Source organism: Anomaloglossus baeobatrachus, chromosome 4 (genome assembly GCF_048569485.1).
Source record: "Anomaloglossus baeobatrachus isolate aAnoBae1 chromosome 4, aAnoBae1.hap1, whole genome shotgun sequence".
NCBI lineage: Eukaryota > Metazoa > Chordata > Amphibia > Anura > Aromobatidae > Anomaloglossus > Anomaloglossus baeobatrachus.
This window is the reverse complement of record NC_134356.1, coordinates 45,937,080-45,949,685: the sequence shown is the minus strand read 5'-3', so window position 1 is coordinate 45,949,685 and position 12,606 is coordinate 45,937,080. Positions and strand designations below refer to the sequence as shown.

At 50.1% G+C, this 12,606-nt stretch overlaps 1 protein-coding gene across 2 annotated transcripts in view; it reads right to left on the bottom strand.

Annotated features, from left to right (window-relative positions):
- The window catches only part of CLINT1 (clathrin interactor 1), a 113,575-nt gene that overhangs the window by 18,955 nt on the left and 82,014 nt on the right, over positions 1–12,606 (bottom strand). The gene's annotated exons all lie outside the window — the stretch shown is intronic.

Genomic DNA, 12,606 nt, shown 5'->3' with positions numbered 1-12,606 from the left:
GAGTAGCAGCATGCAGATTACATATAATGAAGGGAATTTTGTTTACTTACCGTAAATTCCTTTTCTTCTAGCTCCAATTCGGAGACCCAGACAATCAGGTGTATAGCTACTGCCTCCGGAGGCCGCACAAAGTACTACACTTAAAAGTGTAAGGCCCCTCCCCTTCTGGCTATACACCCCCCCGTGGGAGCACGGGTCCCTCAGTTTTAGTGCAAAAGCAAGAAGGAGGAAAGCCAATAACTGTTTCAAAAACAAATTCAATCCGATAAACAATATCGGAGAACGTAACTTATCAACATGAACAACATGTGCACCCGAAAAACAAATACCCTAAGAAAAAACAGGGCGGGTGCTGGGTCTCCCAATTGGAGCTAGAAGAAAAGGAATTTACGGTAAGTAAACAAAATTCCCTTCTTTTTCGCTCCTAATTGGGAGACCCAGACAATTGGGACGTCCAAAAGCAGTCCCTGGGTGGGTAAAAGAATACCTCGTGATCGGGCTGTCAGGCAGCCCTTTCTTACAGGTGGGCCACCGCCGCCTGCAGGACTTGTCTACCTAGGCTGGCATCCGCCGAAGCGTAGGTATGCACCTGATAATGCTTGGTAAAAGTGTGCAGACTCGACCAGGTAGCCGCCTGGCACACCTGCTGAGACGTAGCCTGATGCCGTAATGCCCAGGACGCACCCACGGCTCTGGTAGAATGGGCCTTCAGTCCAGAAGGAGTCGGAAGCCCAGCAGAACGGTAGGCGTGAAGAATTGGTTCCTTGATCCACCGCGCAAGGGTGGATTTGGAAGCTTGCGACCCTTTATGCTGACCAGCGACCAGGATAAAGAGTGCATCCGAACGGCGCAGAGGCGCCGTGCGGGAAATGTAGATCCTGAGTGCTCTCACCAGGTCCAACAGATGCAAACCCTTTTCAAATTGGTGAACTGGATGCGGACACAAAGATGGTAAAGTGATATCCTGATTGAGATGAAAGGAAGATACCACCTTGGGAAGAAACTCTGGAATTGGACGCAGTACTACCTTGTCTTGGTGAAACACCAGGAAGGGAGATTTGCAAGATAACGCCGCCAGCTCTGACACTCTCCGAAGAGACGTGACCGCCACCAGAAAAGCCACTTTCTGTGAAAGCCGAGAAAAGGAAATCTCCTTCATAGGCTCGAAAGGTGGCTTCTGGAGAGCAATTAGAACCTTGTTCAGATCCCAGGGTTACAATGGCCGCTTGTAAGGGGGAACGATATGACAAACCCCTTGCAGGAACGTGCGTACCTTAGGAAGTCGCGCCAGGCGCTTCTGAAAGAATACGGATAGCGCAGAGACTTGTCCTTTAAGGGAGCTAAGCGACAAACCTTTTTCCAACCCAGACTGCAGGAAGGAAAGAAAAATAGGCAATGCAAATGGCCAGGGAGAAACTCCCTGAGCAGAGCACCAAGATAAGAATATCTTCCACGTTCTGTGGTAGATCTTGGCGGAGGATGGTTTCCTAGCCTGTCTCATGGTGGCAACAACATCATGAGATAAACCTGAGGTCCCTAGGATCCAGGACTCAATGGCCACACAGTCAGGTTCAGGGCCGCAGAATTCAGATGGAAAAACGGCCCTTGAGACAGCAAGTCTGGACGTCCTGGTAGCGCCCACGGTTGTCCTACCGTGAGATGCCACAGATCCGGGTACCACGACCTCCTTGGCCAGTCTGGAGCGACGAGAATGGCGCAACGGCAGTCGGACCTGATTTTGCGGAGCACTCTGGGCAACAATGCCAGAGGTGGGAACACATAAGGTAGTCAGAACTGCGACCAATCCTGAACTAAGGCGTCTGCCGCCAGAGCTCGGTGATCGTGAGACCGTGCCATGAAAACCGGGACCTTGTTGTTGTGCCGTGACGCCATCAGGTCGACGTCCGGCATCCCCCAGCGGCGACAGATCTCCTGAAACACGTCCGGGTGAAGGGACCATTCCCCTGCGTCCATGCCCTGGCGACTGAGAAAGTCTGCTTCCCAGTTTTCCACGCCTGGGATGTGAACTGCGGATATGGTGGATGCTGTGTTTTCCACCCACGTCAGAATCCGCCGGACTTCTTGAAAGGCTTGTCGACTGCGTGTTCCCCCTTGGTGGTTGATGTACGCCACCGCTGTGGAATTGTCCGACTGAATCTGGATCTGCTTGCCCTCCAGCCACTGTTGGAAGGCTCGCAGAGCAAGATAGACTGCTCTGATTTCCAGAACATTGATCTGAAGGGTGGACTCTCTCTGAGTCCACGTACCCTGAGCCCTGTGGTGAAGAAACACTGCTCCCCACCCTGATAGGCTCGCATCTGTCGTGACCACCGCCCAGGATGGGGGTAGGAACGACTTTCCTTTTGACAATGAGGTGGGAAGAAGCCACCATCGGAGAGAGTCCTTGGCTGCCTGAGAGAGGGAGACATCCCTGTCGAGGGACGTCGACTTCCCGTCCCATTGGCGGAGAATGTCCCATTGTAGAGGGCGCAGATGAAACTGCGCGAAAGGGACTGGTTCCATTGCTGCCACCATCTTCCCTAGGAAATGCATGAGGCGCCTCAAGGAGTGGGACTGGTTCTGCAGGAGAGATTGCACCCCTGTCTGCAGAGAGCACTGCTTGTCCAGTGGAAGCTTCACTATCGCTGAGAGAGTATGAAACTCCATGCCAAGATATGTTAGTGATTGGGTCGGGGTTAGATTTGACTTTGAAAAGTTGATAATCCACCCGAAACTCTGGAGAGTCTTCAGTGCCACGTTCAGACTGTGTTGGCATGCCTCTTGAGAGGGTGCCTTTATAAGTAGATCGTCCAAATACGGGATCACGGAGTGACCCTGCGAGTGCAGGACAGCTACTACTGCTGCCATGACCTTGGTGAAGACCCGAGGGGCTGTTGCCAGCCCGAAAGGTAACGCTACGAACTGCAGGTGTTCGCTTTCTATAACGAAGCGTAGAAAACGCTGATGCTCTGGCGCAATCGGCACGTGAAGATAAGCATCTTTGATGTCTATTGATGCTAAGAAATCTCCTTGAGACATTGAGGCTATGACGGAGCGTAGAGATTCCATCCGGAACTTCCTGGTTTTTACGTGTTTGTTGAGCAACTTTAGATCCAGGACGGGCCGAAAGGACCCGTCCTTCTTTGGCACCACAAACAGATTGGAGTAAAAACCGTGACCTTGTTCCTGAAGAGGAACGGAAGTCACCACTCCTTCCGCCTTTAGAGCGGCCACCGCCTGCAGCAGAGCATCGGCTCGGTCGGGCGGTGGGGAAGTTCTGAAGAAACGAGTTGGAGGACGAGAGCTGAACTCTATCCTGTACCCGTGAGACAGAATGTCCCTCACCCAACGGTCTTTGACCTGTGACAGCCAAATGTCGCCAAAGCGGGAGAGCCTGCCACCGACCGAGGATGCGGAGAGAGGAGGCTGAAAGTCATGAGGAAGCCGTCTTGGTAACGGTTCTTCCTGCTGTCTTTTTTGGGCGTGACTGAGTCCGCCAAGAATCTGAGCCTCTCTGATCCTTTTGAGTCCTTTTGGACGAGGAGAATTGGGACCTGCCTGAGCCTCGAAAGGACCGAAAACCAGACTGACCCCTCCTTTGTTGGGGCTTGTTTTGTCTGTGTTGAGGTAAGGATGAGTCCTTACCCTTGGAGTGTTTAATGATTTCATCCAAACGCTCCCCAAACAATCGGTCACGAGAAAAAGGCAAACTGGTTAAGCACTTCTTGGAAGCAGAATCTGCCTTCCATTCTCTCAACCACAGGGCTCTGCGCAAAACCACGGAGTTGGCTGACGCCACCGCCGTACGGCTCGTAGAGTCCAGGACAGCATTAATCGCGTAAGACGCGAATGCAGACATTTGAGAGGTCAATGGTGCCACCTGCGGGGCAGATGTACGTGTGACCGAGTCGACTTGTATAAGCCCAGCTGAAATAGCTTGGAGTGCCCATACGGCTGCGAAAGCTGGCGCCAACGACGCTCCAATAGCTTCATAGATGGATTTCAGCCAGAGCTCCATCTGCCTGTCAGTGGCATCTTTAAGTGCCGCTCCATCTTCTACTGCAACTAAAGATCTAGCTGCAAGCCTGGAGATTGGAGGGTCCACCTTGGGACACTGGGTCCAACCCTTGACCACGTCAGGGGGAAAAGGATAGCGTGTATCTTTAAGCCGTTTAGAAAACCGCTTCTCAGGATAAGCGTGGTGTTTCTGGATTGCATCTCTAAAGTCAGAGTGGTCCAGAAAAGTGCTTAATTTACGTTTGGGATATCTGAAATGGAATTTCTCCTGCTGTGAAGCTGCCTCCTCCGCAGGAGGAGCTGGCGGAGAAATACCTAACATCCTATTGATGGACGCTATAAGATCATTCACTATGGCGTCACCATCCGGTGTATCCAGATTGAGAGCGGTCCCAGGATCAGAATCTTGATCAGTTACATCCGCCTCATCACCCATAGATTCGTCCCGCTGGGATCCTGACCAGTGAGACGAAGTTGAGGGCCCCTCATAACGAGCCCGCTTAGGTTGTCTGGGACTGTCGTCCGAGTCAGAATCGTCACCCTGGGGTGCATGTGAAACCCCCGGAGCTTGGAAGTGTTCCAGCTGAGGGGGACCAGGGAGCAATGATGCCACAGTGTCCATGGTCTGAGTTACTGGTCTAGACTGCAATGTTTCAAGAATCTTTGACATGGTCATAGACAATCTGTCAGCAAAAGCTGCAAACTCCGTTCCTGTCACCTGGACAGCATTCACAGGTGGTACACCCTGGGTCACGTCCAGCAGAGGCCCCGGCTGTGCAAGTTGCACAGGGGCCGAGCACTGCACACAATGGGGGTCAGTGGAACCTGCCGGTAGAGCAGCCCCACATGCGGTACAGGCAGCATATAATGTCTGTGCCTTGGCACCCTTGCGTTTTGCGGACGACATGCTGTTGCCTCCTTGTAAGCTAGGAGGGTATATAGCCGAGAATCACCAGCGACCGTACAGTACAAAGTATTTGCAAACACAAAATACTCAGTATACAAATGGCACAAGTGGGGGTGAGCCCTTGAGGCTGCTTACCGCCCGCTGAACAGCGGGTATGAGGCCGTAGAATCCCGTGTCTGGGTCTCCCCGTCTCCCCTCTGCAGCTCAGCGTGCAGGCAGGAATGGCTGCCGGCGTTCTGTGAAGAGGGGCGGACCGTGGGCGTGCCACAAACAAAGTGCGGGAAACTGCGTCCTACTGTGCCTGGTGTGAGGGCTGGAGTATGTAAAAAAGACTCCAGCCCTCAGCGCTGATGCTCTGTACAGCGTCCCGCCCTCCTCCTGACTGGCAGGTGCGGAGGCGGGAACGAACGAACTAGGCCGCAAAAGCCGGGGACTGTAGTAATAAGCGCGGCCGTGATATATGCACGGTCAGCGCGGAAGTCCCCGGCGCACCACAAGGCCCAGCCGCGTCGCAGTCCCAGCGGCCGGCGCGACCGTTCTCCCTGAGTCTACCCACTCAGCTAAGCTAAAGTGAGGAAATGGCACAAGCGCAGCAGCGCTGTTGTCCCCGGCGCACTAACACACCCAGCAATGCTGCGGTGTGCGCGCGTATGCACGGGGACACAGAGTACCTTGACGGAGCAGGGCCATGTCCCTGACGATACTCAGCTCCATATCCAGCGGCTTCTCCAGGGGCTGCGGATGGAGCACGGTCTCAGTGCCTGGAGACCGGTAAAATCCCACTTCGCCCAGAGCCCTAATGGGGATGGGGAAGGAATCAGCATGTGGGCTCCAGCCTCCGTACCCGCAATGGGTACCTCAACCTTAACAAGCACCACCGACAGAAAGTGGGGTGAGAAGGGAGCATGCTGGGGACCATAGTATGGGCCCTCTTTTCTTCCATCCGACATAGTCAGCAGCTGCTGCTGACTAAACAGTGGAGCTATGCGTGCGTGTCTGACCTCCTTCGCACAAAGCAAAAACTGAGGGACCCGTGCTCCCACGGGGGGGTGTATAGCCAGAAGGGGAGGGGCCTTACACTTTTAAGTGTAGTACTTTGTGCGGCCTCCGGAGGCAGTAGCTATACACCCGATTGTCTGGGTCTCCCAATTAGGAGCGAAAAGGAAAGAAATGTATTACTAGTGCACAGGTCATGGCAAATAAAGGACAGGGCCACAATATAAAACAGATGGTATTCCCAAGCTGCAAATACAAGGTTTGATTCCGATTGGTTAAAAAAGTGTCATCTGCCCTAGTTTTGGGCGTCCTTATAAACATCAGCTCAGTCACCTTACAATAGTTTCATGATGGATTTCCATGTCTTCCAACATTTCTTTCTACATAATCTGAGCAAGTTTCCATAATGGTCACCCAAACAACACATGGTTGTATTAAAGGGAACCGGTCACCAAATTTGGTGACTATAAGCTGCGGCCACCACCAGTGGGCTCCTATATACAGCATTCTAACATGCTGTATATAAGAGCCCAGGCCACTGTGTAAAACGTAAAAATCACTTTATAATACTCGCCTAAGGGCCGGTGAGGTGCACACTGGTCAGATGGGTGTCTCCGTTACCGGCGCCTCCTCTTTCGGCCATCTTTGTCGTCCTTCTTCTGAAGCTGGCGTACATGACGTGTCCTACGTCATCCACATTAGCCAGCATTGAGGTCCTGAGTAGGGCAGATCAAAGTATTGTAGTGCGCCTACGCAGGACCTCAATGCCGGCTAGTGTGGATGATGTAGGACGCGTCATGCACCCAGGCTTCAGAAGAAAGAGGGCAAACATGGCCGAAAGAGGAGGCGCCGGTACCGGAGAACGCAGACACCCATCCAACCAGTCTGCACCACACCGCCCCTTAGGTGAGTATTTCTAAAGTGATTTTTACGTTCTACACAGCGGCCTGGGCTCTTATATACAGGATGTTAGACTGCTGTATATAAGAGCCCACTGGTGGTGGCCACAGCTTATAGTCACCAAATCTGGTGACCGGTTCCCTTTAAGTACTGCAGCCCAGTCTCCAACAAGAGCGCTGCAATATCAAACATGACCTGTGGAAAGACGTGGCGCTGTTTCCTTTGAAGCAAAGAGCAGTTTTAAATTCTGGATACCCCCTTTAAAGGGATTAATAAGGATCAGAAAAAGGCAGGCTAGACTGTTAATGCCAAAACCAAAAATATCTGGCCTGTGAAAGCCTCTAATGCTCCCCGACGATTTTTTTGTTGACAAGGCTGCGATGGTGACTTCCTGCTGAGGTCACGGATTACCTTCACAATGAGGTCTGGGACTAACGTCGTGGTTGCACCCCAGTCAATGAACACTGTCGGGGAGCAGCGGAGAAAAAAAAATATATGCTTATTTTGTTATTTTATAGCCATTACGGCATGAGCCCAACTTGAGAATAGACGGGGGCGGGGCAAAAAATGGAAATCAGGGGGCATGCCATTTCAAAACTGGGTCAAACATCAGATATTGGGGTTGTTATATAATATAACAACTCCGATATCTGATGTTTGACCCTGTTTTGAAATGGCATGCCCCCTGATTTCCATTTCTTGCCCCACCTCCGTCTATTCTCGAAAAAATAGAAAAATAGGAAAAAGAAATAAAGAATGAGCCCAACTTGGCAAAGAACTAAAAATGTGCAAAATAAGTGATCACTTGTGACCCATGGGGAGCAAGTGACTCTGATGGAGCAGAGGTGCCATCATTCATTCATTGTCTACGGGACTGCTGCACATCGTCAAGTCCAGCGGCCTATTTTTCCGGCACTGGTGGTCAGCGCGAGTACGTAAATGGGCATTTCAGAGGAGTAGTGTTAAATGTAAATTATTCCTCCCGTGCAAGGATCAAAACATTAAATCAGGGAATTATGACCAGACCATAGAGCAAATCATCACCAAGACCACCAGGTTACGATTGGCATTGTAGGTAAAGTGGAAAACGTTGACATCATGGAGGGATAGAAAGAAAAGAGGGGAACAGATGCAGGGAGCCGTGCCTGTGCCGCACAGACAGCGGGGAGCCATCGGAAACAGCAGACATACATAGCAGGAGGGGCACACTGCAAGGAAGGCGGGCGCCGGGGGGACCACTCACACCTCAAATTTCTGTGTCATTTTCTAGGTGGCATGGAAAACCTTTCTGGGCTTCTCCCTAGTAGGAAATGGCTGATAACAGGGAACACTAGACTTCTTTTTACTAGGAAAGGTTTATTAGTTAAATGGCAAACATAAAACCACCGAAATCTGACATCACATTAATTAATGGGGCTGGAGGTTATGTACTTTTTGTGGTATTTTGCCCCCCCCCTTTCCCTATGGCCCTTATACTAATCCCCCCTCATTACACAGACCACCCTGGAATGGCAGCCGCTGCTTTACTCACTCAATTCGCTCATTTCTCCTCTACAGGAACATTATAAAAGTTACTCGGGGAGATGTGATGTTGTAAATCTACATACGGCTGACTTCGGCATTTGGGTAAGGGACTCGTTCAGACATCAGGGTTTTTTTTTTGGAAGACCTGCGTTTTGTTACAGATCGCACTCGTATGTGTGTGTGATAGACATGTCTGATGGTTGTCTCAGAATTTTAATCAGTGTCGAGCATAGCAGTGCATGTCTATGCTTCCATAAAAATATTATTATTTTTATTATATATATATATATATATATATATATATATATATATTTTATTCTTAATAATAAATATATAATACATATATATTATGATTTTTTTTTCATTATTATTTTTTTATATATATATATATATATATATATATATATATATATATATATATATATACACACACACATACATATATATATATATATATATATATATATATATATATATATATATATATATATATAAATAAAATAATAATAATGATAATAATAATAATTATTATTATTATTATTATTATTATTATTATTATTATTATTATTATTATTAATGAAAAAAAAATCAAGGATCTTTTAATGACTAGGAGAAGCTTTGTGAACCTCTCTACATTTTTTTCCATCGGAAAAAAAAAAAAAAAAATGGGGATACTCCGACTAAACACTAATGGTGAAAATGGACACTGGGCAAACTCTCATCATAAACACTTAATTTAGTTTTTTTTTATGTATCCCAAAAAATGTTTTAAATAAAATCACTGATGTCTAAATAACCCTTAACAGTCTGTTTTGCCTTCCAGAATTCGTTTTGTACTTTAGTTGCTATTTTTTGGTTCATTTAAAGGGCACCTGTAGGGTGCAATATGCACCCAGAACCATGAGCAGTTCTGGATGCGTATTGCTAATCATTGCCTAACCGTCCCTATATCTAGTAGCATAGATAAAAGAGATCTTTAGAAAGAAGGGAATTTTGTTACTTACCGTAAATTCCTTTTCTTCTAGCTCCTATTGGGAGACCCAGACGATTGGGTGTATAGCACTGCCTCCGGAGGCCACACAAAGCATTACACTAAAAAGTGTAAGGCCCCTCCCCTTCTGGCTATACACCCCCAGTGGGATCACTGGCTCACCAGTTTTAGTGCAAAAGCAAGAAGGAGGAAAGCCAATAACTGGTTTAAACAAATTCACTCCGAAGTAACGTCGGAGAACTGAAAACCGTTCAACATGAACAACATGTGTACCCGAAAAACAACCCAAAAATCCCGAAGGACAACAGGGCGGGTGCTGGGTCTCCCAATAGGAGCTAGAAGAAAAGGAATTTACGGTAAGTAACAAAATTCCCTTCTTCTTCGTCGCTCCATTGGGAGACCCAGACGATTGGGACGTCCAAAAGCTGTCCCTGGGTGGGTAAAGAAATACCTCATGTTAGAGCTGCAAGACAGCCCTCCCCTACGGGGAGGCAACTGCCGCCTGCAGGACTCTTCTACCTAGGCTGGCGTCCGCCGAAGCGTAGGTATGCACCTGATAATGTTTGGTGAAAGTGTGCAGACTCGACCAGGTAGCTGCCTGGCACACCTGCTGAGCCGTAGCCTGGTGCCGTAATGCCTAGGGCGCACCCACGGCTCTGGTAGAATGGGCTTACAGCCCTGATGGAACCGGAAGCCCAGCAGAACAGTAGGCTTCAAGAATTGGTTCCTTGATCCATCGAGCCAGGGTGGATTTGGAAGCCTGCGACTCTTTACGCTGATTAGCGACAAGCACAGAGAGTGCATCCGAGCGGCGCAGAGGCGCCGTGCGGGAAATGTAGATTCTGAGTGCTCCCACCAGATCCAACAAATGCAAATCCATTTCATATCGATGAAATGGATGAGGCAAAAAGAAGGTAAGGAGATATCCTGATTGAGATGAAAAGGGGGATACCACCGTAGGGAGATCTCCGGAATCGGGCGCAGCACTGCCTTGCCTTGGTGAAACACCAGGAAGGAAGCTTTTGGATGACAGCGCTGCTAGCTCGGACACTCTCCTAAGAGACGTGACCGCTACCAGAAAAGAATCTTTCTGGGAAAGTCGAGAGAGTGAAACATCTCTCAGAGGCTCGAAGGGCGGCTTCTGGAGAGCAATTAGTACCCTGTTCAGATCCCATGGGTCCAACGGCCGTTTGTACAGAGGGACAATGTGACAAACCTCCTGCAGGAACGTGTGTACCTGAGGAAGTGGTGCTAGGCGCTTCTGAAGCATACAGATAGCGCTGAGACTTGTCTTTTAAGGGAGCCGAGTGACAACCTTTTTCCAAACCAGATTGCAGGAAGGAAGGAAAAGTAGGGAATGCAAATGGGCAGGGAGATACTCCCTGAGCAGAGCACTAAGAGAAGAATATCCTCCACATCCTGTGGTAGATCTTGGCAGACGTCGGTTTTCTAGTCTGTCTCATGGTGGCAATGACGTCCTGAGATAATCCTGAAGACGCTAGGATTCAGGACTCAAAAGCCATACCGTCAGGTTCAGGGCCGTAGAATTCAGAAGGAAAAAAACGGCCCTTGGGACAGTAAGTCCGGCCGGGCTGGTAGTGCCCACGGTTGGTAGACCGTGAGATGCCACAGATCCGGGGACTACGACCTCCTCGGCCAGTCTGTGGCGATGAGGATGGCGCGGCGGCAAACGGACCTGATGTTGCGTAGCCCTCTGGGCAGCAGTGTCAGAGGGGGAAACACATAGGTAGCTGGAACTGCGACCAAACCTGAACTAAGGCGTCTGCCGCCCGAGCTCTTTGATCTTGATACCGCGCCATGAAAATCGGAACCTTGTTGTTGTGCCGAGACGCTATTAGGTCGACGTTCAGCATCCCCCAGCGTTGACAGATTTCCTGAAAACCGTCCGGGTGAAGACACCCTTCCCCTGCGTCCATACCCTGGCAACTGAGGAAGTCTGCTTCCCAGTTATCTGCGCCCGGGATGTGAACTGCGGATATGGTGGATGCTCTGTCTTCCACCCCCATCAGACTCCGCCGGACTTCCTGGGAGGCTTGCCGACTGCGTGTTCCGCCTTGGTGGAAGATGTATGCCACCGCTGTGGAGTTGTCCGACTGAATTCGGATGTGTGTGCTTTCCAGCCACGGCTGGAAGGCTTGCAGGGCAAGATACACTGCCCAGATTTCCAGCACATTGATTTGAAGGATGGACTCCTCTGAAGAGAGTCCTTGACCGTCTGAGAAGGGGAACGTTCCTTCTAGGGACGTCGACTTCCCATCCCATTGGCAAAGAATGCCACATTGGAGTGGACGCAGATGAAACTGCGCGAAAGTGACTGCCTCTGCATGAGGCGTGTTAAGGAGTGTGACTAGCCGTGAAGGAGAGACTGCACCCCCGTCTGTAGTGAACGCTGTTTGTCCAGCGGAAGCTTCACTATCGCTGAGGGAGCGTGACACTCCATGCCCAGATATGTCAGCGATTGGGTTGGTGTCAGATTTAACCTTGAAAAGTTGATGATCCACCCGAAACTCTGGAGAGTCTCCAGCGCTACGCTCAGGCTGTGTTGGCATGCCTCTTGAGAGGGTGCCTTGACAAGTCGACCGTCCAAGGAAGGATCACCGAGTGACCCTGAGAGTGCAGGACTGCTCCCACTGCTGCCCTGAACTTGGTGAAACTCCGTAGGGCTGTCGCCAGACCGAAGGGCAGGGTTACGAACTGAAGATGCTCGTCTTCAATAACGAAACGTAGCAAACGATGGTGCTCTGGAGCAATCGGCACGTGGAGATAAGCATCCTGATGTCTATTGATGCTAGGAAATCTCCTTGAGACATTGAGGCAATGACGGAGCGGAGGGATGCCCTCCGGAACCGCCTGGCCTTCACGTGCTTGTTGAGCAGTTTTAGGTCCCCCACAATCAGATTGGAGGAAAAACCGTGTCTTGTTCCTGAAGAGGAACAGGAATTACCACTCATTCTGCCTGCAGAAGAGCATCGGCTCGGTGGGTAGGTGGGGAAGTTCTGAAGAATCGAGCCGGAGGCCGAGAACAGAACTCTATCCTGTACACGTGAGACACAATGTCTCTCACCCACCGGTCTGTGACCTGTGGCAGCTAAATGTCGCCAAGGCGAGAGAGTCTGCCACCAACCGCGGATGCGGAGAGAGAGCTTAAAGTCATGAGGAGACCGCTTGGAAGCGGTTCCTCTGGCTGCCTTCCTTGGGCGTGATTGAGCCCGACTGGAATCTGAGCCCCTCTGAACCTTTTGAGCCCTTT